The sequence below is a fragment of the Mycteria americana genome, chromosome 7, assembly GCF_035582795.1.
Source record: "Mycteria americana isolate JAX WOST 10 ecotype Jacksonville Zoo and Gardens chromosome 7, USCA_MyAme_1.0, whole genome shotgun sequence".
Classification (NCBI taxonomy): Eukaryota; Metazoa; Chordata; class Aves; order Ciconiiformes; family Ciconiidae; genus Mycteria; species Mycteria americana.
The window spans coordinates 42,204,565-42,226,679 of record NC_134371.1 but is presented as its reverse complement, the minus strand read 5'-3'; the positions used below and the strand labels follow the sequence as shown (position 1 = coordinate 42,226,679).

Here is a 22,115-nt window from a genome sequence, read left to right as displayed (position 1 = left end):
TAGTTTGTCCGAAGATTGAGATGGTTTGAGCACAATTTTGTAAGAATCTATGTGAGGAGATTATACTTCCAGGTCTATTTATTTAAGGTCTTGTTTATATACAGGGCTCTTAAATCCAGCGGGCAAAGCCATAAAAAAGATTAAGGACAGAATGTTTTTATGCAGGGAGCGTAATTGACCCTCAGACACTCCACCACGGCTCCAGGCAAGCTGTTCCATCATGTGGCGTTTTAAAGCCAGATTTTGATGACTCTTTAAAGAGCCAGGGTGTAGCTAGAGGTAAAACCTCTTGCTAAGCCGGCTGGAACAAGCAAACGATGCTCTGGGGCGTCTGAGCAATGCCCAGTGCTGGGTCTCTGAGAGCAGGTGCCCTCCCGTGGAGCAAGGAGCATCCGTGGATGGCCGGGGACCGTCCCCGTGCCTTGCCAAGGAGAGGGCTCATTGCACACCCGCCTCCAACCGAAGTGTCGGCGTGCCGGGGAGGAGGACAGTGGCCAGCCAGGCGGCAGCTGATGGCCCAGGAGATGCGGCAGTTTGGGCCACCCACCCTTGCATCTACAGGCAGAGCCTGCCAAGGACATCAGAGAGAAAACAGGCTCTGTTCCTCTCCCCCTCGCCTCCCGTTCCCTTTATTTTTCCCTGCCTTGCTGCTGGGTAACTGTTTGCCTGGGACATGGAAGGTGTCTGTTTTCAGAAGAACTTAAAACCAAAGCGTTTCTTCTTCAAACATAAGAAATGATTAATCAGAAACTTTGCTTGTTTTTTTTTGTTTAGTTTTTCTATATAACTACAGCCAGTAGGAAAAAAGAAAAAAAAACAGAATAGGCTTAAAAACTTTTGACTATAAACATGAACAGATCTTTTTGCTCCTCTTGGCTAACCTCACCTTAAAATTAAACCTGACTTTGAGGTTTCAAGGCTGTCGTAGGTGTGTAGTGCTTAAGACAAGCAGACAGGGAGGTGGTGGTGTGGGGTGTGGGGGGAGAGTCCTTCCTCGGGCCAGGCAGGGGCCCTTGCCCTGTTTCGATGCATGGTCTTCCAGACCACAGGCTGATTTTCCCCTCGAGGACAACCCACTTCTGCTGCTCCTCCTGCAGCATTTGCAAATGCCCAGAGATTTGTCTACATTAAGCAGCAGGCCCTCAGCACGGCCAGGGAAAGCTTCGATTTCTGTCTTCTTTTCTGGCACAGAGCCTGCTCATGGAGCTTATCACAAACTTAAAGATTGCTTGAAAAATGGCCATCAAGGAAGACAGCCCAAAAACCTCCCAGTGCTTTCTTTTGAGAACGGGTCAGCTCTCTGCAGGGATGGGTATGGGAGCCAGCAGTGCCTCTGTCTTGTACGCTGCCTTTGGGGACCTGGACTTTCCCTGGCAGATTTTTCTTTCCCAAGAGCAGATCAGATTAAACTGTTATCTAAGTCTGAAATGCAATGGATTTCTCTTCTGGCTGCTGCAGCCCACGTCAGAAGCAGATATTATAGCACAACACAGCCTGTGAAACGCTAATCAGACACCTAAGGGGAAATGCTTAGAATAATGACCTGGAAAAAAAGCTCTGAAATTCATTCCCTGTGGCAAAGAGGAAGCTGGAGGGAAGACAATTTGCTGGGGTCCAGGAAAGTACTGTATTTCTTAAAAAGAGAGATGTGAAACAGTCCTAAGCCTATCTTCTGAAAATGACTTAGCATGCCTTAAATGAGTTAAAATGGGCATGATGGGATTTTTCATAAAGCAGTGGGTCACTGCCTAGCTTTTATTTGTGTGTATAAACAAGAGTGTCTAGGGCAGAGTGTATAAATAAGAGCGAAGAATTTGGAAGTCACGGGGACGCAGCTCTGCGCCTTAACCCAGGGAAGCATCACCACGTCCTGGCTACAATGAATTCACAGCAGTGACCACCCAGAGCTTTGGGGTAGGTCCTCCTCTCTCCCTCTGCTCCTTCTGCCTTTAAGCTGCACCCTGCCCCGACCCACGCTCCCGCTGCCAGCCGTTGCCATTGCCATTGCGCTCAGGCTTCACCGTGGCGTTCATCAAAGAGCAGGCAATCTCAGAGATGGATGCAATCTCATTAATCTCATGCAAACTCTGGTGAGAAATACATAATACATGATCCTGGATTTAGACATAGCAAGCTGAATCACTGCTTCTTCCCCAGGACATTTTAAAGCTTCTTTTCAGCTGTACGGGACCTTGGGTCGGATCAGGCGTGGCTGGATTTGCTGGCTTATACCAGCTGCAGATAAGTGTTTTCCTTGATGTTCGTAGGAGTACCTGCATTTTCCCACCCACATGATGCTCGGGCTTCATCTTCTGCTTTCAAGGCCAGGCAGCACAGGGTTGCACTCAGAAAATGCACGTGATTTATTGCACCTCCCTGCAGGGAGAGAAGCACCAAAGAGAAACATGATTGACATCAATGTACATAACTCACCAAATCATTTCATCTTGATGCTGATATTAGCAGCTCCCTGGTCGCAAAGTCTGCTCAGAGGCTCTCCACGGATCAACGTCTCCTATATATGCCAAGCCTGGACTGCAACCAGCTCCAACAAATAAATGGCTAAAAACTGGATAAAATGAGAGGCAGCCTTTTTCTCAATACTTAATGCTTAAAAATGCTGGTTCTAGCCAGTCCCCACCAGTGGGGGAAGGACGGAGGCCAGGGGAGCCGGAGTTCCCCCTCCATCTGCCCCGCTGTCTCGGCTGGGCAGGGGCAGGCGTGGGCACCGGCCAGCGCTGGGCAGCACGGCTTGGTCCTCCCTTGGGATTTACTCCTCTGAGCAGCTGCCCTGGCTTTTTTCTGCTGCACAATCACGCTTGATTAGTTCCTGGAAATATGGAGCAATATTTCCATTGCAATTTATTACAGTCACCGAGACGTAAATTCAGGAGGAAGGGAACAACAGGATGCTGCAGGAACAGGCTTTCAGGAGGCAGGGGCAAAAAGAAAAGAAAACCCTTTCTATTTAGTAGCTTAGAAAAGCTCATTGTAACATAACGCTCTTGAGGAGCCGCACTTGCCTGGAGAGTCGTTCGCAAGGATGCTGCTGGGAGGCAGTCCTGAAGAAAAGAAATCGGATGGCAGAGCAGAAAATAGGGGGCCAGGACGGGCGCGGCACAGCAGTGAGTGCTGAGAAAGGGCTAACGGGAGGAGAAGAGCTAATTGCACTTGGAGCAGATTCAGCCACTGTCTTTGCTCTCGCAGGATGCATTGCCCTTTGCGCTCCCTCAGAGAGAGATCGAGAGGACGTGTACTTCTGAATATTGAAAATCAATGCTTCTGTTGGTATTTAGAGGTACTACGTGTCAGTATTGCATCAGATAACGGAGCAAAATACGGCAAGAGTGGAGGTTTGCTGCTGGGCTCCAGGGTGCCCAGCCGGGAGCACGTGCCTCATCCAGAAGCAGCATCCCACCTCGGCAGCAGCGTGCTTATCACTGCGCAGACCCCTGCCCGGGCGGCAAGAGCAGCGCTTCAGTGTGAGGAGGAGGCACTTCACCGGCACGGGGTTAAATTCAAACTGAAACCAGCCTGTGGGTGGTTGCTTGAATCCTTGCCAGTGGGAAAGAAGGGGAAAAAAAAAGAAATTATTTCTTTACAAATGACCTTTTTCTCTTGGGCTTATCTGGATTCTTAATGTTGTTCTTGATCAGCCAAAGAAGACAAAATGAAAGGAAAATTCATGTAATTAAATCATGGCTGAAAAAGAAAATATATTGGTCAGAAATAATGATATCTTAGTGTAAATGTCCAACACATCTCACTTTGCAGTTTAGGAGATGAATGGTCCCCCTGCAATCCCTGTAAAAGCTCCAAAAACTGAGAGACATCTGAACGAGGGAACCCCAGGAACAGATTGAGCCGATTTTGGCATCCTTTGCGTCTGTGTGAGAGACGAAAGCTGCTCGGGACATCATGGGGAATGCATAGCTGTGCATTTCCAGCACACGCATGCCGTGCTGTGCAGGCCATCCCACTGGGGGCCAGGAGAGCATTTCCATGCTCCAAACTCATCTTCTCCATGGGGTCCAGCCAGGCAGGGCAAGGGCTGAAGCGTGCTGATTGCTTTGTGTCAACAGACTTACGCAATGAAAAACCGTGGGGGTTTTGCTCAATAACAGGCACGCAGGGGGAAAAAAAAAAAAAGCTATGAATTTAAAGTTATTTGTGATTGAAGCGTCGAGCTCCTTCTGCCAGGCCGGATCTTCAGGCAGGTACAAGTGTGATGGACGCACTCCCTCGCCACTTCAGCAGCAGCAAAGGCCAGGGATGAGGAGTGTCCTGCAGGAGGGATGTGCCTGGGAGCAAATCCCAAAACCTCGGCACAGTCACTTCTCAGTGCATCGGATTTAAGCACGGGGTTGCAGTCAGATAATGCGTGTAGGGAGAGAGGGATGTGAGGATGGAAACTGCTCCAGCCACCAAGAATACCTCTGCGGAGCTGCAGGCAGGTCCTGCAGGGGCTGGGTTAAAGGATGGGGCTGGAGACACTGAGGTTTTCATGGGCTGACTGAGGATGAGCCACGTGGCAACCAAGTGGCTTAAGGCACGTACAAGTAGCAGGCAGCCCTGGCACGTCGTCCTTCCCTCGCCACGCAGAGCAGTGAGGAGAAATGACCATGGAGCCAGGGCCAGAGAGGAAGGAGAGGGAAGGAGCCAGCAGGCGTTATGAATGTCCCCCGAAAGCTCAGTAGGAAGGTGTGGATCTCCAACTAGATGAGCAGCGATTAGACGTGAAGCAGGAAATGCGATGAGGATGGTGATGCTGATGGAGTAAAACCCGCGCTCGGGCGGCTGTCGATGCGCGTCAGTGACTTACCTTCACTGTCTCTGGAGCTCAAACCTTCCCAAGGTGCCAAAAGCCTGAATGTGAGGTTCAGCCTGCACAAAGAAACCGCGTGCACAGTGCAAATGGGAAAAAGCCCGTGGGGTGAGGGACGTCTGCCTGCGCTGCCCAGCGCTGCGGCCTCCGGCAAGGGACACCGGAGCTGGGTGTGCAAAGCAGTAATTGCCTGCGGCATCCCGGGGCTCGGGGTTTCTGATGGGGGCAAAATCTTTTGAACAGACTATCTAATCAGTGGGGGGAGCGGACGCGGTCAGCTAGACCCTGCTATAGAAATAGGTCTGGTGTTCTGAGTCGGTAATTGGTGATGATCTTTAACGATGTGCTCGAGCCCCGCAGGAGAAGCTGCTCTGCTTCAGAGAAGATGAGCCTTGACACGGCTTTCTAACCAGGCCAGGCAAAACACAGCAGTGAGAAATGCAATCAGAGATGGTCCTGCTAGTGTCAGCACCTCCCCAGGAAGCTGGTGTCAAAAGGAATAGGGCCAAGAGGCTTAGAAAGTCCAGGCGCTTCTGGTGCCGGGTAGAGCCTCGGGCACCTGGCAGGGCTGGGCAGGAAAGACAGGCGTGCCTAGGCTGCGGGCAGGGCGATGGCTGGCATCGGCAGGCAGCACCCGCGAATCTCTAGGGCCACCTTTCCCCTGGGTTTTGAACTTGGCAGAACAGGTGGCCCTGTGGCTACAGCCCAAACTGATTTATTCTGAGAGCTGAGCTCAGACCCTCTGTGAGAATAACCCAGCCTGCAAGATAACGTCTCGTGTTGCTGTGAGGGGCCGAGGCTGATTTGCTACCTTCCTTGTAAATTCAGTAACTTAGGGTTAACGAGAGCAAACGGAGGCTCAAACCATAAACATGGCCATGTGGATGACAGGTCTCTCCTCCGTCCGCAGAAGCAGAAGTCTCTTGTGGCTGCAATGTTGCCTGAAATGAGATTTTCCGTGTTTTAAAGGATTTGCATTTGGGGATGCACTTGGGGAACCCTAAAACCAGCTCAGAGCTCGCCGGTGCTGCCCCTCTGGCCCTCGGGGAGCTCATGGGGAGCAGGGTCCAGCTCAAGCAGCACCCAGAGGATGCCCCAAGAGGGCTCCAGGGATGTTCTCTGCTAAATAACACATCAGCCCTGAAGTTAAGCACACACCGAATAATTCATAAGAAGAAATGAATTATTAAATAACTTCTCATTATTGCCATTCTAATTACACACCGTTAATCTCATACCTAAAAGGTGCTGTAATATTCTTGCTGAATCATATCTTGCTGGTCTCAAATTTGAGGGTTTCAACATACCTCTGGGGTTGGAAGATGAAAGCAAAGCTGGGAGGAGCCAGGGCAAGCATTTCAGGGGCAGGTCTGCAATTTCACCATTCGCTTTGCAGCCAAATGAAAATCCCCTTTCCCCACACCCTGGGCAATTTCCAACCCCCCAAATCGCTGTGCTTTTTTTCTCTTACCGTATACAACTAAAATATATTTTAACAGGAGGGGTAGTCTGGAGGCCAGAGGGTCAGTCTGCAGGACAAGCCTCTGCTTGTAGGAAACCGAACCTTGTCCGAAGGGTCTCGCGGTGCCCGGGTGCTCGCGCGGAGCAGCGAGACTGTCCGCGATGCTTCATCGGGCCTGGGGAACCGAGTTTGCCGGGAGAGCTGCCGTGCTGGGACCTCTCCCGGCAGCTCCCCGCGGTGGGCTGTGTGCTTTGGCAGCTGCCCCAGCATCGCCGGGGGCTCCGAGGAGCGCGGCTAATGGGCTCCGCACAGGTCTCTGCTGCTGGGAGAAGAAAGGATCATTCCGGGGAAATGGCAGTTTTGCCTGATTTGTGGGAGTTTCCTTGTGCTTTTATGGCAGCCTGTAAAATGGATCATCTGTCTTAAAAGACGTGGGCAGGTAATCTCAAGCTCAGCTGAGGTCTGCCTTGCATACCAGCGCCTGCTGAGGACTGCGGGAGGACCCGGAGGGAGGCTCCAAGCCATCGGCCCCATCCAGAGCGTGTCACTGCTGCATTTTCACCAGCTGATTGAGCTATCTGGGGACTTTTTGGAAAAAGTGCCTGGGTGGGGGGGATGCTCCATTCTCCTTAGGAGAGCAGTAGACAGCCACAGTTCTATTTTCAGCTGAGGTTTCCAAGGCACTTGTTTACCAGCACTGCCAATGAAATCTGTTATCGCATCGGCACTGCTGACAGCTCTGTTTGGAGCTGGCTTTTTGGGGAAAGCACCTCAAGAGCGCTGGAGGCAGTGGTGGGGCTTTGTAGGAAGGGCACGGCAGCCACCTGCGCTTGCCCACCCCTGAAACACATTAATCAGCACCCCAGCGCAGGGACCCCGCTCTCCTTTACCCTCGCTGGGACCAAACCGGTCCCTGCTGACTGGTGCCAAGGGGTCAGTGTGTCCCCTTGGGCTGCTGCCTGCTCTGGGAGCAGGACCCGTGCTCTCCCTGCTGGAGAGCAGTCCCTGGCAGCTGGATCCTTACCAGCCACCAGCAGGGTTATGTGTCTGGGGGTGGCTGGTGCCACGATGATGCCAACGTCCCACGCAGCATCGCCCTCTGAGCCTGTCTCACCAGCCAGGTCCAAACCTGCCACGTTCATACCTGATCTTCTTGCCACGCCTGGGATGTGCAAGGGCTCCGGAGACTGTGGTGTTATATCTGCTGTGCTCCTCTCGGCTAGTCACTAGGTAATTACCTGGAAAGTCAATTGGGTTTGCCTGGATGAATTTATTTATTGCACACCTATCCTGATGATTTCTCCCAGGCCCGCGAGCCGTGAAGAGCTTCTCCCAAGCAGTGATGCAAGTGGCCAGCGTCCTCAGGAGCTGCATCAGGAGACGCTAAACTGCTCTAGTGGAGCAGAGAGCAGCACCGGGACAGGCACAACCACCCTCTCCATGCCTATTTGCAGGGTAGCATCCGTGTAGGGGTCTTGTCCTGTGCTCCAGCTGCTGCTGTCACCGCTGGGGCCCCCATCCCATGCACCCTGACTGCCCGGTGTCACATCGAGGCAAGCCCGGGAGCCAGCGTGCTGCTGCCCTGGCAGCAGCCCGGTGCGTCCAGCCCTGATGCGGCCACGGTCTCCATCCCCGCAGAGCTGCTGCGGGTACCCCGGGGCGCGAGGGTACGCTTCTGCCTGCCGGCAGGGAGGTGAGCCAGGGAGCGGCGAGGTCCCACCCAGCCCCATTTCCACAGCCCTGGGAGCAGGGCGGGGGAGGCAATCTGGGGAGTGTCGTGTGAAGTTTCCAGCCTCGCGTCAGCCTCCCATCAATTTCCTCAAGTAATGAAGAGGTAATTAAATTTTGCAGGGGAAGGGAAGCTTCACCGATGGCAAGAGCGTATTGAAGCTCCCGATCTCATCAGGGGAAATGCTAGGCTCCAAATTAAATGCATTTACTGTTTCATGTACCCTCACTTACAATCGTTGTAATGAATCTGGGAATTAATTGTTTGCCCGTTTAAAACAAGTCCCCTCTTGCACTGTGCCATGCTCCCCTCCTCCCAGCCCGCCGTAATTTGATATTCCAGTTAGAAAACAAATTGGCATTCATTGGAAAATCAATCTTTTCATTCTTTAACTCTCATTTCTCCAGGGAATGTGTGGGAATGGAATTACATCCTCTGATATGAACCCTCTCTGAATGCCTAATTGCGGCTGAGGAGCAGAGGGGCTGCCCGCATCCTGGGAGCTGCCGGGACCCTGCACCGGCAGCATCCATCGTGCTGCCTAAGGAGGAGCACGGCATCGGTCCGCGCCGGAGAATATGCACCAGTCGCCCCGGTAATGAGCCCAGTAACAGAGTCTGTCATTTATTAGCTGGGATAAAATGGAAAGTGCTTGTTACAGTGGGGGAGATGACAACAAACAGTGCGAAGAAAAGCCTGAAGACACGCCGTATTGTGTTTATTCAGGCTGAGGAGAGGAAGAACAAACAAAATATGTCCTTTTGCGCCGGTTTGAGAAGAGCCCAGCTCCTGCCCTTCCGTGTGCTGACACGCTGCTGCTCCTGCAGCGCTCGGCCTCGGGCCACCAGGGTCCCCAGGGACGGGGCTGGCAGGTCCCCAGGGTGCTCTCGCAGCCTACGCCAGCCATCCCCTCTGCACAAGGACAGAGCAGTACCCTCTCTGGGGTACTTTTTCCTTGTGAGAGGGCACTTTCTAACCACGCCAGGCAGCTGGCCTGGCAATGATGCTTTTGCTTCCCATGAAGACACTTGCTCCTGAAATAAACTGCTATTTTTATGGGTAACATTGGTTGTCTTTTACACTTACTGCAGGAAAATGAATAGCCGCTTCTATGCAAAAAGGTTTTACTGTGATATCGGAAAGCGCTAATGGATATACAGAACCAAATTATATGGTACCCCATGAGTCAAAACTCCCGGACAGAGATTTACAGCAAAACGAGTAGGAGGCAAAGATAAAAGCCTGCAACCAAAGCGGGTCATATAATTAATCAGGGACAATAAATTTCTGAAAAATTGAGCTGTCAGTCCCTTCCATCTAGATGCCCAGCTCTATTTCAAAGCTAAATAACTTGTAGTCGCAAAGAGTTAATGCAGCAGATAAAGCACCGCCGCAGAAGCAGCTTGTGCCTTTGCAAGGGACAAGGCTTCCCCCGACCCAGCCGGAGCCTGTCAGGGTGCGCTGGGCAGGCGCTTTGGTGCACGGGAGCCCCCGGAGCATCCCCCCCTCAGGGCGCGGGCAGCGGAGGGGCTCCCTGCCCACCTGCCAGGGGTGCAAACCTCTGCCAGCAGTTTTTCCCCCGCCAAAACGAACGGTCCCATCACTTGGCTCCACGGGACGACACTGCACGTGTTCGTCCCCCCCGGCTGGGCCGTCACTCGCTCGCTCGCTTTTCCTCTTCCCCTCCCTCTCCCTGTTCACAAATTAGCAACAAATATGTTCCAGGTTGTACTAATTAGTTGTTTGGAAGATTTCAAGGGACAGTTTGGGCGAGCATATGCCGCCGCCGGGAGCTGGATCTGGCAAGCTGCCGCCACACCGCCGCCTGGCAGCCGCCCCACAGCCACCCTGGGGGCACCCACTGCCCACTGGTGTTCCCCGTGGGGCACCTGCCCCATGCAGCGGGTCCGCCCCCTCTTCCTTACAGCCCCGGCAGGCTTCGAGGAAAGATTTAGGGTCCCCAAAGTTGGGTGTACAAGGTGCAGCCATGCTGCTGGCGTTCTTTTGCATGGGGGGGGCTCCGGCTCCCCATAGCCAGCCTGCCCCTCGCCCGTTTCAGCTCCGACCCGCATTTCGCACGGGGGGCATCAGCGGCAGTGCCATGAAAGATGGTGTGTTGCTCTCTGCAGCACCGTAATCGCATTCCCTCCCTTTTTTCTCATATTCTCCCTTCGCTCTCAAACACTATTTGAGCATCTTTGTCAGGCACATATTAGGAAACATTCTTCATAAAAAATTAAGGGCTGTAGAAATAAAGTTACCTCTCCGAGGGCTTCAATTACACTGTAAGGTAATTGTGTCTTCCCCAGGCCTCCATCATGGTGTTTGGGAGTCTTCAGCAACAATTTATGTATTTATTACAGTTTAAGTATCCTTAGCCCTCAGCTCTTTCCAGTAATGAAAATATATAGCGCAAAACCCAGCAAATACAGACTGAGTCGTGTGTAAAATATGACGGCAATCCTCCCGGCCACCACACCACAGAGAGAAGTGGCAGTAACCCCCTACACCCTTGCAGGGCTGCAAAGCCGGCCCCGTGTGCTGGGCTCCGTGAGCCCTCCCTAGAGCATGTATAGGTGGCAGGACAAGGGCAACCACGGCAAAGGGTTGGGGCTAAGACTGGCTGGACTGGGACTGGTACCAGGGCAAGGCAGAAAGCCTCTCCTGGGGAAAAACCACAGATTTATTATTATTCTTGGCACTAAAGGTTGCTCAGAATTGGGACAGAAAGGCAAAGACAGACTTTATTTCATTAATTTCTTTTTTTCCTGAAAAGTCTTCTTTTGTGTGCAAACTTTTTTGGGCAGGGAAGGGGCAGGGAAGGGCTGCAGCGGCAGGAGACAGGCTCAGCTCATAACGCAGCAGGGGAGCGTCCCCGGGGCCAGCTGAGGCCGTCTCCAGCTATAAAGGGAGCGGGGCTGGGGCTCCCTCTGCCTGGGGGTTTGCCCAAAGCAGAGCCGGGACAGCGAGGCTTCACTTCACCTCTCGAGGGGCTGCGGACGGGATGCAGCTGAACCCCAGCCCTCCTGGCAATGCCCTGATGCTGCCGTGTGTTTCCATGTGAGCTGGTGGATCCAGCCAAGGCAGCCACTGTGAAAGGAGAAGAAATGCTGTAAAACAACCCAAGGTAATTTGGGTCCTTTCTCCCCATGCCCAGCCTTGAAAGGGGCTAAGCATCTTGGCAGAGCAAAGTCGTCTGAAGGGACCAGACTTTCTTTCCCCTTGGCTCTGAGCAGCAGGTCCTCCTGGGCTGCTCAGCACAGCAGAAGTCTGTACTGAAGATGCAATAAGAAAAAGAGCCTTGTAAGATGCCATTGGAATAAAGAAAGACAAAAAGCAAATTTTTCTTCTTGTCAGAAAGACACCAAGTCCTACACCTTGGGTGAGAAAGAGATGATTTAACAAGAAAAAGATGTCACTAAATCCCTGAGCTATGAATCACTCTTCTTGCAATCTTGCAGCAAAAATACTTAACAACAGCCGTTCTGTGCAGTATCAATACAGGAGCTTGTGTTGGGGATTGCAGCTGATCTAGGGTAAATGGGCAAACAGGGCCTGGCCGCTTGTTTTATAGTTGTAGGAGAATTATACAGCAACCGGGAAATATTTCCTGCCCTGCTGTCTTACTGGCTTATGCCATGAAGACGGTGCAGTTGGCATTAGACATGCCTGAAAGCCTCAAGGACTGTCTGTGGGGACACCCTGGGAGAGGGGTGCTGTAATAAAAACCTTTTGAGCATTCATTCACGTGGCATCATCAGGCAATTTAGGATATTTTTTTTGCCACTAAAAAGAAAGAAGGAAAAAAAGTCTCCTGAGTTAAAGCAGAGATCACAGCACCAGCAACCTCCCTCTCACAGCATCCAGATGGTGATGCTGTGGGGAACCTCCATCGGGGATGTGGGTGACCAGCGTGAGCGTCAGGAGAGTTTCCCAAGGGTTCAGACGGACATTTCCTGATATAGAAGCTGTTAAGCTGGATGCAAGAAGCTGCTGTATTGCTGCAATGATTTAATTGCTGAAGAAGTGGTAATTGCTTAGGGAGTAGTGACCACGATCTGATTATAGTCCATGCAGGCAAACAGAGGGCAGCCCCAGCCAGTAACACAGCTACTAGGTGTTTCAAAAGGGCTAGCATAAATCAGGGGAAATTACCAGCAAAACTGACTGGGTGGAAAAAAACAATAATTAAATGATTGTGAACGGAAAGTTAAAGAGCTCTTTAAGAAGTGTTTAAGAAACAGTGAAGGAAACAATTTTGCCAGAATAAGAAAACAATAGTTGGAAAACAAGGAAGGGAAAGGTGTCTGTGAAGAAGATGCTGTGAGAAGCACAGGAAATGGGGATGAGAAGCGAAGTAATAAGAAAATTTTGAATGTTGGTATAGATGCCACTGTTCCAAGAAGAAGAATTTAAACAGAGTTAGAAAAGAGAAAGCGGATCCTCTCGTGGGCACAAAAGGCTTGCAATTCGGAAGGGGCAGGCGGGTGTGATTGAAAGAAGGAGGGCATGTGTTTATACCAGCTGAAGATGATGGATGCTCTCTCTTCTATTTGCACTAAAGCGGCATATTTTAAAATTGGCTGACCTACCTAGCTGCCTCTCCAGAGCCTGCAGCATTGCCTGGGCGACTCCTGCCCGTGGTTAGCGGCTGAACCAGAGCGGAGCCACCTTCCCCTGGCTGGAGCACGTGAAAACAGATGGAAACCGTGGGGCTGCAGACACCATCCGGGGGTGGATGGGGGCTGTGCCCAAGCCACAGCGATGCCACCACCCTCCTGCCCCTGCTCCCCATGGCTTTTGCAGGGCTGATCTCCCGGGAGGACATGTGGTAGCGACGAGAGCAATCGTGTGCCCGCCGCTCCCCCGTGCCCACAGACTGGGAGGGAAGGGCCAAGAGCAGTGTGTCCAGCTGGGAGCTGAGAAGACCACCCCAGCCCTGGTGTGCCGGCTTTTAGGCACCAGGTACAGCCTTGGTGTTGACTTGCTGGACCTGGGCTCAACTTGTGCTTCAAGGGTAAGTGAAGAAGGCTTTCCGGTCTATTGCAACCCGGTGACACTGGGTGCAATAGACAATGTCCCCCTGGGGAAAGGCCAGCGGGTTCAGCTGAGCAGCAGCATCCCTGCCTGGAGAGGCAGGAGCTGCTGTGGCTGGGCTGTTTCAGGAGTATCGCTGCTCGCCCACTCCTCTCCAGGCAGCTTTGCTCATCTGAGGGAAGCCGCTGTTCTGGTAAGTGACTGCCCTTCCCCCATGGGAGCTTTCTGGAAGAAAGCACTACAGAAACCCTCTGCCCTGATTTTCAGGTTCAGCTAAGCATCAAAAAGCAGATCTGCCGCCTAGCCGGAGAGCAATTTGGAGAGCTGCCGGCACAACTGAGGACATCACCTCCTAATTGCAGCAGGGTCACCTCTTGGGTTGCCTCCTCTGCCGTCGGACCAAAACGATGTGATCACGTTTTACTTTTAAATCTTCCCATTTTGATCCCAAGGAAAGTAGCTGGGAGTTAATGAGTAGCATTTCTTTTCCTGAACCCTGCCAGTGCCACAGCGATGAAGGTGTAATTATCTCAAGCTGGACATTAATCTAAATACGAGCCCGGTCTCACTGCTTTTCATTCGCTTGTTTTTATTGATCCTTTTTTTTGACTTGTTCTTGCTTCCTCTTTTTAGAGACTTCTAAATTTATGGCCAGCTCAAAGGGAGCACTGCTGGTGTAATGAAAAAATATCACTGTTTGGTGCTGTAACTTTCTGGCTGTTTTCTTGGGCCCTTGTTACGTTTGTTTTCATCTGAACACCATTTCCGTGTAACAGTTGCAAACAATATTGTATTAGCCTTAATTTTGACCTTGCCACAATTTCTACCAGAAAATTGTTTTGGCTCGGAAATGGCCAGATTTACTCTTCAGGCCAATGAAAATAAGTCTGCAAAGTTGAAAAGAAGATGTCAAAAGCAGGCATTAAAGATCACTTTAAATGATAACAGTCGTACTTGAAGCGAAAATAATATACAAAGCTTTCATCTAGCAATTTTCATTCTTGGACAGCAAGTGCTTTACAGCAGAGTTCACTGTCAGCAGCCCTGGTTTTAAAGGTGAGCAGAAATACGGCTTTTTCTTTGCTGTGTTCCTCTGCCCAAAACCTGCTTGTCAATCTGAGACTCGCTGGCTCTCCTGCTGCCCCAGGACATGCCTGTGCCCACCTGGCTGAGCAAAGATATTCGCAGCGACTGCCCGTGGGACCTGCAGAGTCCGGTACCAAGGCCAAGAGGAGGTTTGCTCTTGCCTGATTAGCTGAATCTTCCTTTTTTTTTGTCTTCCCATTGAATATAGAGAGTTGGCTTTAGTCCGAGTTTTGCGCCCTGTTGGCTCGGCCTCGTGCAGCAGAGGTGGCCAGAGCTGAGGTCTCGCTACTCCATCGAAACATGTCCTGTATCCCCTGGTCCCAGGTCGTGTGGGGGGCTGAGCACCGTGGCATGGGCTGAGCCAAACCTTGGCCTGGGACAGGGCAAATCCAGGTGACAGCACAAATGCATCCTGAATGTCCCCAAACTCATCAGCTCTGCGCTACGCATAAAGATGATGCAGCCGGTAAGAGCAAGTACCAGGACTGGCATGGACACCTGAGACTGGTTTAATCCCCGGGCTGGGCACCCCTCGGCTGCTCTCACGTCTGAAGGCAAAACACTTCTCCCCGTGCTGAACAGGGCAGCGTCAGCCTGCCGAGGGGGGCTGAAACGGGAGCTAAAATGGCAACCCCCTGCTCACTAGGACTTTGTTTTGCAGGGGCGTGGGGTGCTGTGGAGCCTTGCTGCAGTTCCCTGTGCAACACCCCAGCGTGTTTCGTCTCTGTGGGTGAACGTGATTTATTAAATAAACCTCGGTGTCTCACGTTAGTAGTTCTAGAGAGACTATTTCTTGTCTTTGTGTCCCCGGGGATGAGGACTAATTAGGATAAAACACTTGCTGCACAGGCTGAGTTGAAGGAGCCCCTGCTGGGAGGTCTCCATTGCCCCAGGAGTGGCTGTTCTTCACCCCGAAAATGCAGGCTGCAAATTGCCCTGCCTTTGGAGGTCTGATGCCGGGGGAAATGCAGGCAGGGCACAGCCACAGCCCTGCGATGCTACCCACCGGCTCCTCCCTCTGCACGTAGGTGTGGGGTCCCACGGGGGACAGCGGGACCCTCCTCACCCCACGGCTTGGCTAGGTGGCCGCACAGGGTGCGTGGTGCCTGTGAAGCAGTGACACCGAATGCCTGGCTGCCTGCTGGGGCGGCAAGGCTTGCTGTCTGCTGCCGGCCCCGTGGCTATCAGGCACTTTCTCCCTGCTTCTGAGCCGAACTCCGTGCTTGTTTTAATTGAGTGGTTTTCCTAAGCGGGGTGCGTTCTTCCCGAGCTGAGCGCTGCCCGATGGCACCCTGCCACCGGCTGCAAAGGGTCTCCATTTAATGCTCTCAGCTGGCCCGAAGACAAGAGGTCCCACCTCTGGCCGGGCTCGTTGGGCTTTGGCTTTGCACCTCTTTACTGCTATAGAAATGCTGGCACCGCAGAGTTTGCTGCCGGGTAAGCTCAGCAAGGAGATCTTTCCCGCAGGAAGTTTAATCGCAGCCATTAAGCCTTTAATCTAACCATGGTTTATATCTCTAAATGGCAATGCCATCTCTGAAATGCAGGCATGCATTCACGTACCTGCTCACTGCTTGTTTGGCGTTGTGTTTATGGCTATTTTTAGTGAACCAAAAGCAGGTAGTTACACACTTATTTGGCCATAAAATTCATTTAAAAACAAATAAATAAACCCCCCCCCCAAAAGCAAACCTATCCATCTTTGAAAAATAACCCCCCAGCTTGCAGTTCCGCTGACCGTGAGAGCTGTTTGCGGCTGGCTGCCTCTGCCTGGTTTTCTGCTGTAGAGGCCCCGTCACCCGAGCCCGCGCGGGACACAGAGACCCCCACCCCGGCTCGGCCCCCTCCCCGCCGCTGCAGCCGAGTCCTGGCCCCAGCGCGGGACCGGAGCCACGCTGCAGGGTGCACAGGGGTGCGCAGGTGGCGGGGGGAAAGCCCATCAGGGTACGGCACTCTGCTCTCTCTAATTAGCGCAGAGCAGCCTAGCCTGACCGAACTGCTCCGCGTCTTGTGCTTGTGACCGAGCTGTCCCATCACGCTGGGCGCAGTCCCTCCAACATGCTCACAGACGCTCGCAGCAATTATCAGCCCCAGAACTCGGGATGAACACATGCTCCAGACCTTGATAGCAACAGGATGCATTGCGTGGTGATTAAAAAAAGTGGGACCAGCGTGGCTCACCTGGTGGGACTGGGGACGAAGGTGACGGTGACCAGCACGGGCTGGTTCGCCAACGGAGGCTGCTGGTACAACTGCACTGCGAGTCCCTTCCTCTGGCTTCTTGTGGCCTTCATCAGCAAGGAAAAGCCCAGGAGCTCCCAGCAGAGCCCTTTGGAGCTGTGTGACGGGCACAAAGCCTCTCCGCAGGGCTGGATGCCTGCCAGAGACCCACCGGCCTCCCAGCCCACCTTACAACCAGGGTTCAGGACTCTCAGGTGTAAAGCAGAAAGAGCTTTTATTTTTGTCCAGCCAAGTTTAAATAAGCTGTCCTATGAGGAAACAGATGCTTAAAAGTTATAGACAAACACAGACAAAGTGGGATACCCCCCAAAGGCTGCTTTAAATAGGGACTTCATTTCATCTGGATGTCTTATTCCAGTAAAATCTTATCTGCAAGTTTCAGGGCTGCCTAGGAAATCTTGCTGCCTCACCAGGGAAAAGGATATTTAAAAAGGATTAAATCTGACAGTATTATATCGAAAGTGGATTTTTAAGACATAAGCAAAAATTCAAGAGGAAAAGGTTAGTGGGCTGTTGAAAACACAACTGCGTTTAGGCTAATAAAACTTAATTTCTAGTTAGATATTAACCGACTGAATGTGACGAGCCATGCTGACTGGCCGGGCTCAGGCACTGACGAAGGCAGGAAGATGCCGTGTCGTGACGGGGAGGCAGGGGAGCCAGAGCCCCTTCCAGCACAGACCCCCACCGGCCACTCACCCCGCCTGGCCACGGTGCCTCCGCCTGGCCACTCACCCCAAACGCTCCTGAGGGCCTGGGTGAGCAGCAAGCGTGTTTCAGGGGCGAACAACAGCAGGGTCATGAAAGCAGGCGTTAAGGAAGGGCTGGCTGGTGTATTTACAGCAGAGTCGAGAAAAGTTTTGACCTGAATTTAAAGTATATTAGACGCCAAAGAGCCCACTTCTCCTTCTAGGCGGGAGGTCTCACTCTTTCCCCCATCCCACAGGAAAATTCTTGCATTGATTAGGTTCAGCTTACCCTACCGCTATGGAATAACTCAAATCAGTCAAACACATTGGCTCCTTGGCCATTAAGGCTTGGTCCAATTGGTTTCAGCTTTAAAACAGAGCAAGTAAGATATAAATTCTGTATCACAAAGCTCCCGTCTATATTTCTCCCCAAATATTGAAATGACATTTCTGCCCACTGAAAATAGGACCTTGGAAAAGACTCTCTGGATAGTTCATTTGCTGGAAAAAGAATTGACAGCCCAATTAATCTCGCAGCCTGTGACTATTAAACCAGGGCTGTCAGCGTAGGTGCTCTGGGATGTGAGCAAGAAAGACTGGATAAATACCACAAGATGCTGCTGCCCCAGAGCAGAGACATCAAGCCCCTCCCCGGTGCCTGGCACCGTGCCCCAGTCTGCCCACCAGCCCTGAGGACGGCGTAACGGCCCGGGTGGCCGTGGGCTGCCCCGAGCCCAGCCCCGGCTCTGTGTCCCTTTGGCCACAGCTGGCACGGACACAGCCGATGGGACAGGGACCAGCGTCCCTGACCCAAATCAGCTCCGAGCTCGCCTGGCACAGCGCAGCCACCCCGCTGGGTGCGAGCCGAGCCGAGCCGAGCCGAGCCGAGCCGAGCTGGACCATACTGGGCTGTACCATGCCACGCCGCAGAGGCACCGGTGCTGTCGGTCAAAGCTGCTGTCCCACACAGGGTGCCCACAGCCTGCAGTCAGCACAGAAAAGGCCCCAAAAAAGGAAGCACTTTGCTTCCCATTTTCTTTTCTAGCTAGTGATCTCGCTGTGCGATCGCCTCCCTCCTTCGCTACTGATGCTCTCCAGAAATTTGCCTCTTGTTTGCACCGCAGAGAAGCCCGTGGCCGGGCGATTCACGCATGGTGAGCTCCTTACCCCAGCCCTCCATCGGCTGCAAACACGAACGCCCCTTGCAAAACAACTCTGCGTGCGCTTGTGAACGGGCAGCCACCACCGCGTGCCTCGGCCCCACCGAACAAGCCCACCAAGCCGCCGGCCAAGGCAGCTGCTGCTCTCCAAGGCCAGGTCTCCATCATACGTCTGCTCCCAGCATGGATTTAGGGGGGCAGCTCACACCACCACGCCTGGCGCTGTGTCAGCCGTGCTTTAGGGAGGCGTGGGCAGGGGAGGCGGCGACGGTTTGCAGGCAGCTGGACGTGTCTGCGACCTTACTGGGTACAAACCGTCCCCGGACTTCCCACACAAATGATCAGATCAGTCTTTCAGTCCATTTTAGAGCATTAATTACCTTGTTGTCTATTATTATTATTATCATCATCATCATCATTATTATCATTATTATCATTATTATCATTATTATCATCTTCTCTCCGGGTATAGAAACGCCTCGGGCTATCAGGCACTCTTGTGGCAACAGCTTAAATCCTCTTCGACTCCTGCGCTTAATCTTGGCCATGCAAAAGGCCTTGTCTGGATATCAATTTCCTTGGCCCCCACCTCTGAAGTGCCGGAAGAAACGGCAGTGCTTTCATGCTGTTTTGTTCTTGCTGCTATCTCCTGATCCGCAGATTGAATACATTACACTGTCTCCTCCTAGCCTTGATCCCGAGGCTGGATTAATGGGATTAACTTCCAGTTTTCTTTACAACCTTCCTCCCAAGAGCCGACTTAAGTAATACGCAGTGACGTCCTTCAGCATCCCCTGCTGCACCCCGGCGGGTACCGGCGTCCCCTTGCATCCTTCCCTGGCAGCAGTTTCCAGGCAAGAAGGTGCCCCAGGAGGACAGGACGGTTCAAAACCCGATGGCACAAATGCTGCCGAGGCAGGATTGCTGTGACCCAAGCTGTGTCAAGTGCCATCAAGAGCCTGGCAATCGCTGGGAGCTGCCCGCTGCCCCCCCCGCCCCCGCCCACAGCCTCTTTCTAAATTCACCGGGAAACGGAGCAGCTCATTCCAATGCAGACCGAAAATTCCCACCGCGGCCCACGCCGCGAACGAGTTAGACCTCTGCACTGCCCCTAACGCACAGGAAAATTGCTTTTCGACGCTGCGCTAACAAAAAGCAGCCGTGCATCACTTACCAAAATCGAGTCCGTTTATAAAAACATGTTTTTGCTCCGCTCTAATTGCTTCAAATGAAGCAATTGCATTATGCTCCCTCCCTTCATTGTACCTCACCGACAGACGCTCTCCACCAGCTCGCTAAGTTTGCCCTCAACATGAATTAAATCTCGACGCTCAGGCGGTGGAAAAGGGGCTGCCCTGCCCATCGTACCTTGCTGGGATGCAAACAGGCTCTCATGGGTTTCCTGAAACCCTAACGCAGGCTGGCGGCACAGGACCGGGAACCAACCCAGCTGGGCAGAGGGCCTCCGCCAGCTTCACCAGGGGCTTAATTTAGGAAAGAGGAAATTTAGACCTCTGCGAAGCAGGGATGCAGCCACGCTCCTTTGCTCACTCTCGGCTCCTAGCAGGGGCTTTTGGTGCTGTTTCTGCATCCTGAGGCTCAGCCTGGCTCTGCTCTCATCCCAGCAGGTTTCCAGGTACTCAGGGGATGCCTGGAGGCTTGCAAGCTCTGGACAGCATGACGTTGCTTCTGTGCTAACCTAGCGCTTAGGGTGAAAAGCAGAATAAATAGTCTTACGTAGCTGACACACTGTAAATATGATACAGGTTAGGCCATAACTCACCTGACCTTGCATTTCATGCAATTTCTAATGGCACTTGTCATTAATAAGCAGCTCGTCACTTCCCTCTGCTCCTGGGCTGCCGCTGCAGAGCACGGGGAGTCCCTGCTGCAGGCATGTACACCTGGGAGACGCTGCCCTTCCGCGGGCTGGCCGCGATGCCACTGCTCTGGGTTTGTTCCCTCTCCCGCCATAGTTTCCCCATGCAATGTTTAGCAGCCAGCAAGGGACACAGGACCAAAGGGACCGGGACCCTTCTGCTTTGGGATGGCCCTATGCCACCACGTCTGGGCCAGCAAGCACGGGGCTCCTTAGCAGAGGGACTCGCAGCATCTCCAGGGACAGCACCAGGGGCGATGGAGCAGGAACGCCATCTCCTCGCCACCTCGAACTCAGCCACCCTGGGCTTTGCCGTGGAAGAGCCGTGCAAAGGGGAGTGCCGCAGCACGAGGGCTGCAGCACCGGCAGCGTCCGCACTGCTGGGGTGATGGCTCAGAAACCTCCAGGCTCTGGCCTGGGGCTGGTTGCTCTCCTTTGCTCCCGTGCCACAGCTCCCCATGTGCACGCACACGCACGTGCACACGCGCGCACGCTCCTCCTGCCCGCCTCGGGAATCTGCCCATTGCCATGGAAACAGCGGTGACATCAAGCACTGCTAACGTTACTCCAATGACTAATTGCGTTACAAACGGCGAGCCAAATTACTGAAACAATTCCCAGGCCCCAGAGATCTGTACCTAACATCCCAGGCAAATGCCAAAACGTGTCCTTCACCTGCAGGGATGCCAGGCAGGGCTGGACGGGGACAACTGGGGACTCTCACCTGGGTTCAGATGTGAGGCACGGAGGGGCTGTTTGGACTCCAACCCACTTTCACTTTGAATCCTAATTTTCTGAGGCTTCTCGAGTGCTGACTTGTACCTGTTTAAGCTGCCTGGGTAGTGCCTCAGGGGCTGCTCTCGCTGGCACCTTGCTGCAGCGAGGCTGGTGGCACCATTGCCGCATGGTGTGCAGGAGGAGATGCTGCACAGCCAGGACGGGAGCCCGGACACCTAGAGAGGGTGCCCATGGACTGGTGGCATCTGCCTCTGCAAAAACAGAGCCAGGCTTCTTTATTTCCCCCGACTTTGTTAAATTTAGCATTTTGCCCAAAACCTGGGCAAAATGGGCACCTTGCACCCTGTTGGTGCAGCAGGCAGGAGCATCGTACCCAGAGCCGTCCTACTGCACAGTGAGTGTCCGGGCCAGGGGATGCTGGTTATCCCCTCAGTACATACCTTCAGAGATTTCATCAGACTTCAGAACAAGAAAAAACTCTGGAGAGAAGACACTTTGCCACAACAGCTGATGTGAAAGGCAGTCAGGGGGTTAGCTATTCAACTATTTTGCTTTTAAATGACAAATACCATAAAAAGGGCCCCAGTCAGAGGTCACTCATGGGACAGAAGGATGAAACTCTTGCTCTCAGCAGACGGCAGCCGTGTGCAGGGCTGACTGCTTGCGGACTCCTTTTCGCAGTAATCTGCTGGATCCTGGAGCCGTCTGAAGAAAAACAGGCCGGCTCTGTTTGTTTATTCATTTATATATTTTAAATCCCTTCCTTAAGATAACATGATAGCTTATTGCATCAGCAATTTATAACTCCTGGCTCCCTACAGCATGCTAGCTGTTTACAGCTCTGTATTATTTACTGCCTGACACTGAAATAAGAAACATCATGAAAACATGTTAAGGAATTATTCGGGCACCCCGGTTGCAGCCTGAAACACACCGGTGTTCACATCCCTCTAACGTATTTAACCCTCCATTGCCCAACCTGCAGGCAGGGCAGTAGCGGTCCCTTCCTCCCCGCAGCCCCCACCCATCGCATCCTCCTCCAGGCCCTCGCGGAGGGCAGGAGCCGGCGCTGACTGCGCGTAGGCATGTTCATTAGTGAAAGACACTGATTTCACCCTTCTGTCACCCTAGGAAGCACTAATTACAGCCAAAAGTAGCCCTAACGCAGAGGCATTTCTCCCTGTGCCCCGGACGCTGGTGACACCCAGCCGCTGGGGAGGCCAGGCGGGGCACCAGTATTTAGGAATTATCGCGGTACGTTCTCACAGG

The 22,115-nt window shown here is 52.8% G+C and overlaps 1 long non-coding RNA gene across 2 annotated transcripts; it reads right to left on the bottom strand.

Moving 5' to 3' along the window:
* Positions 1 to 2,191: 2,191 nt before the first annotated feature.
* On the bottom strand, positions 2,192 to 10,395 carry LOC142413177 (uncharacterized). Of its 2 annotated transcripts, none has more exons than XR_012776688.1 (3): positions 10,278 to 10,395; positions 7,432 to 7,525; positions 2,192 to 2,376 (listed from the first exon to the last, which is right to left on the bottom strand). It is a non-coding gene; the product is annotated as an uncharacterized LOC142413177 (long non-coding RNA). The 2 variants fall into 2 exon arrangements; XR_012776689.1 differs by lacking the exon at positions 2,192 to 2,376 and adding an exon at positions 6,298 to 6,606.
* Positions 10,396 to 22,115: the final 11,720 nt, after the last annotated feature.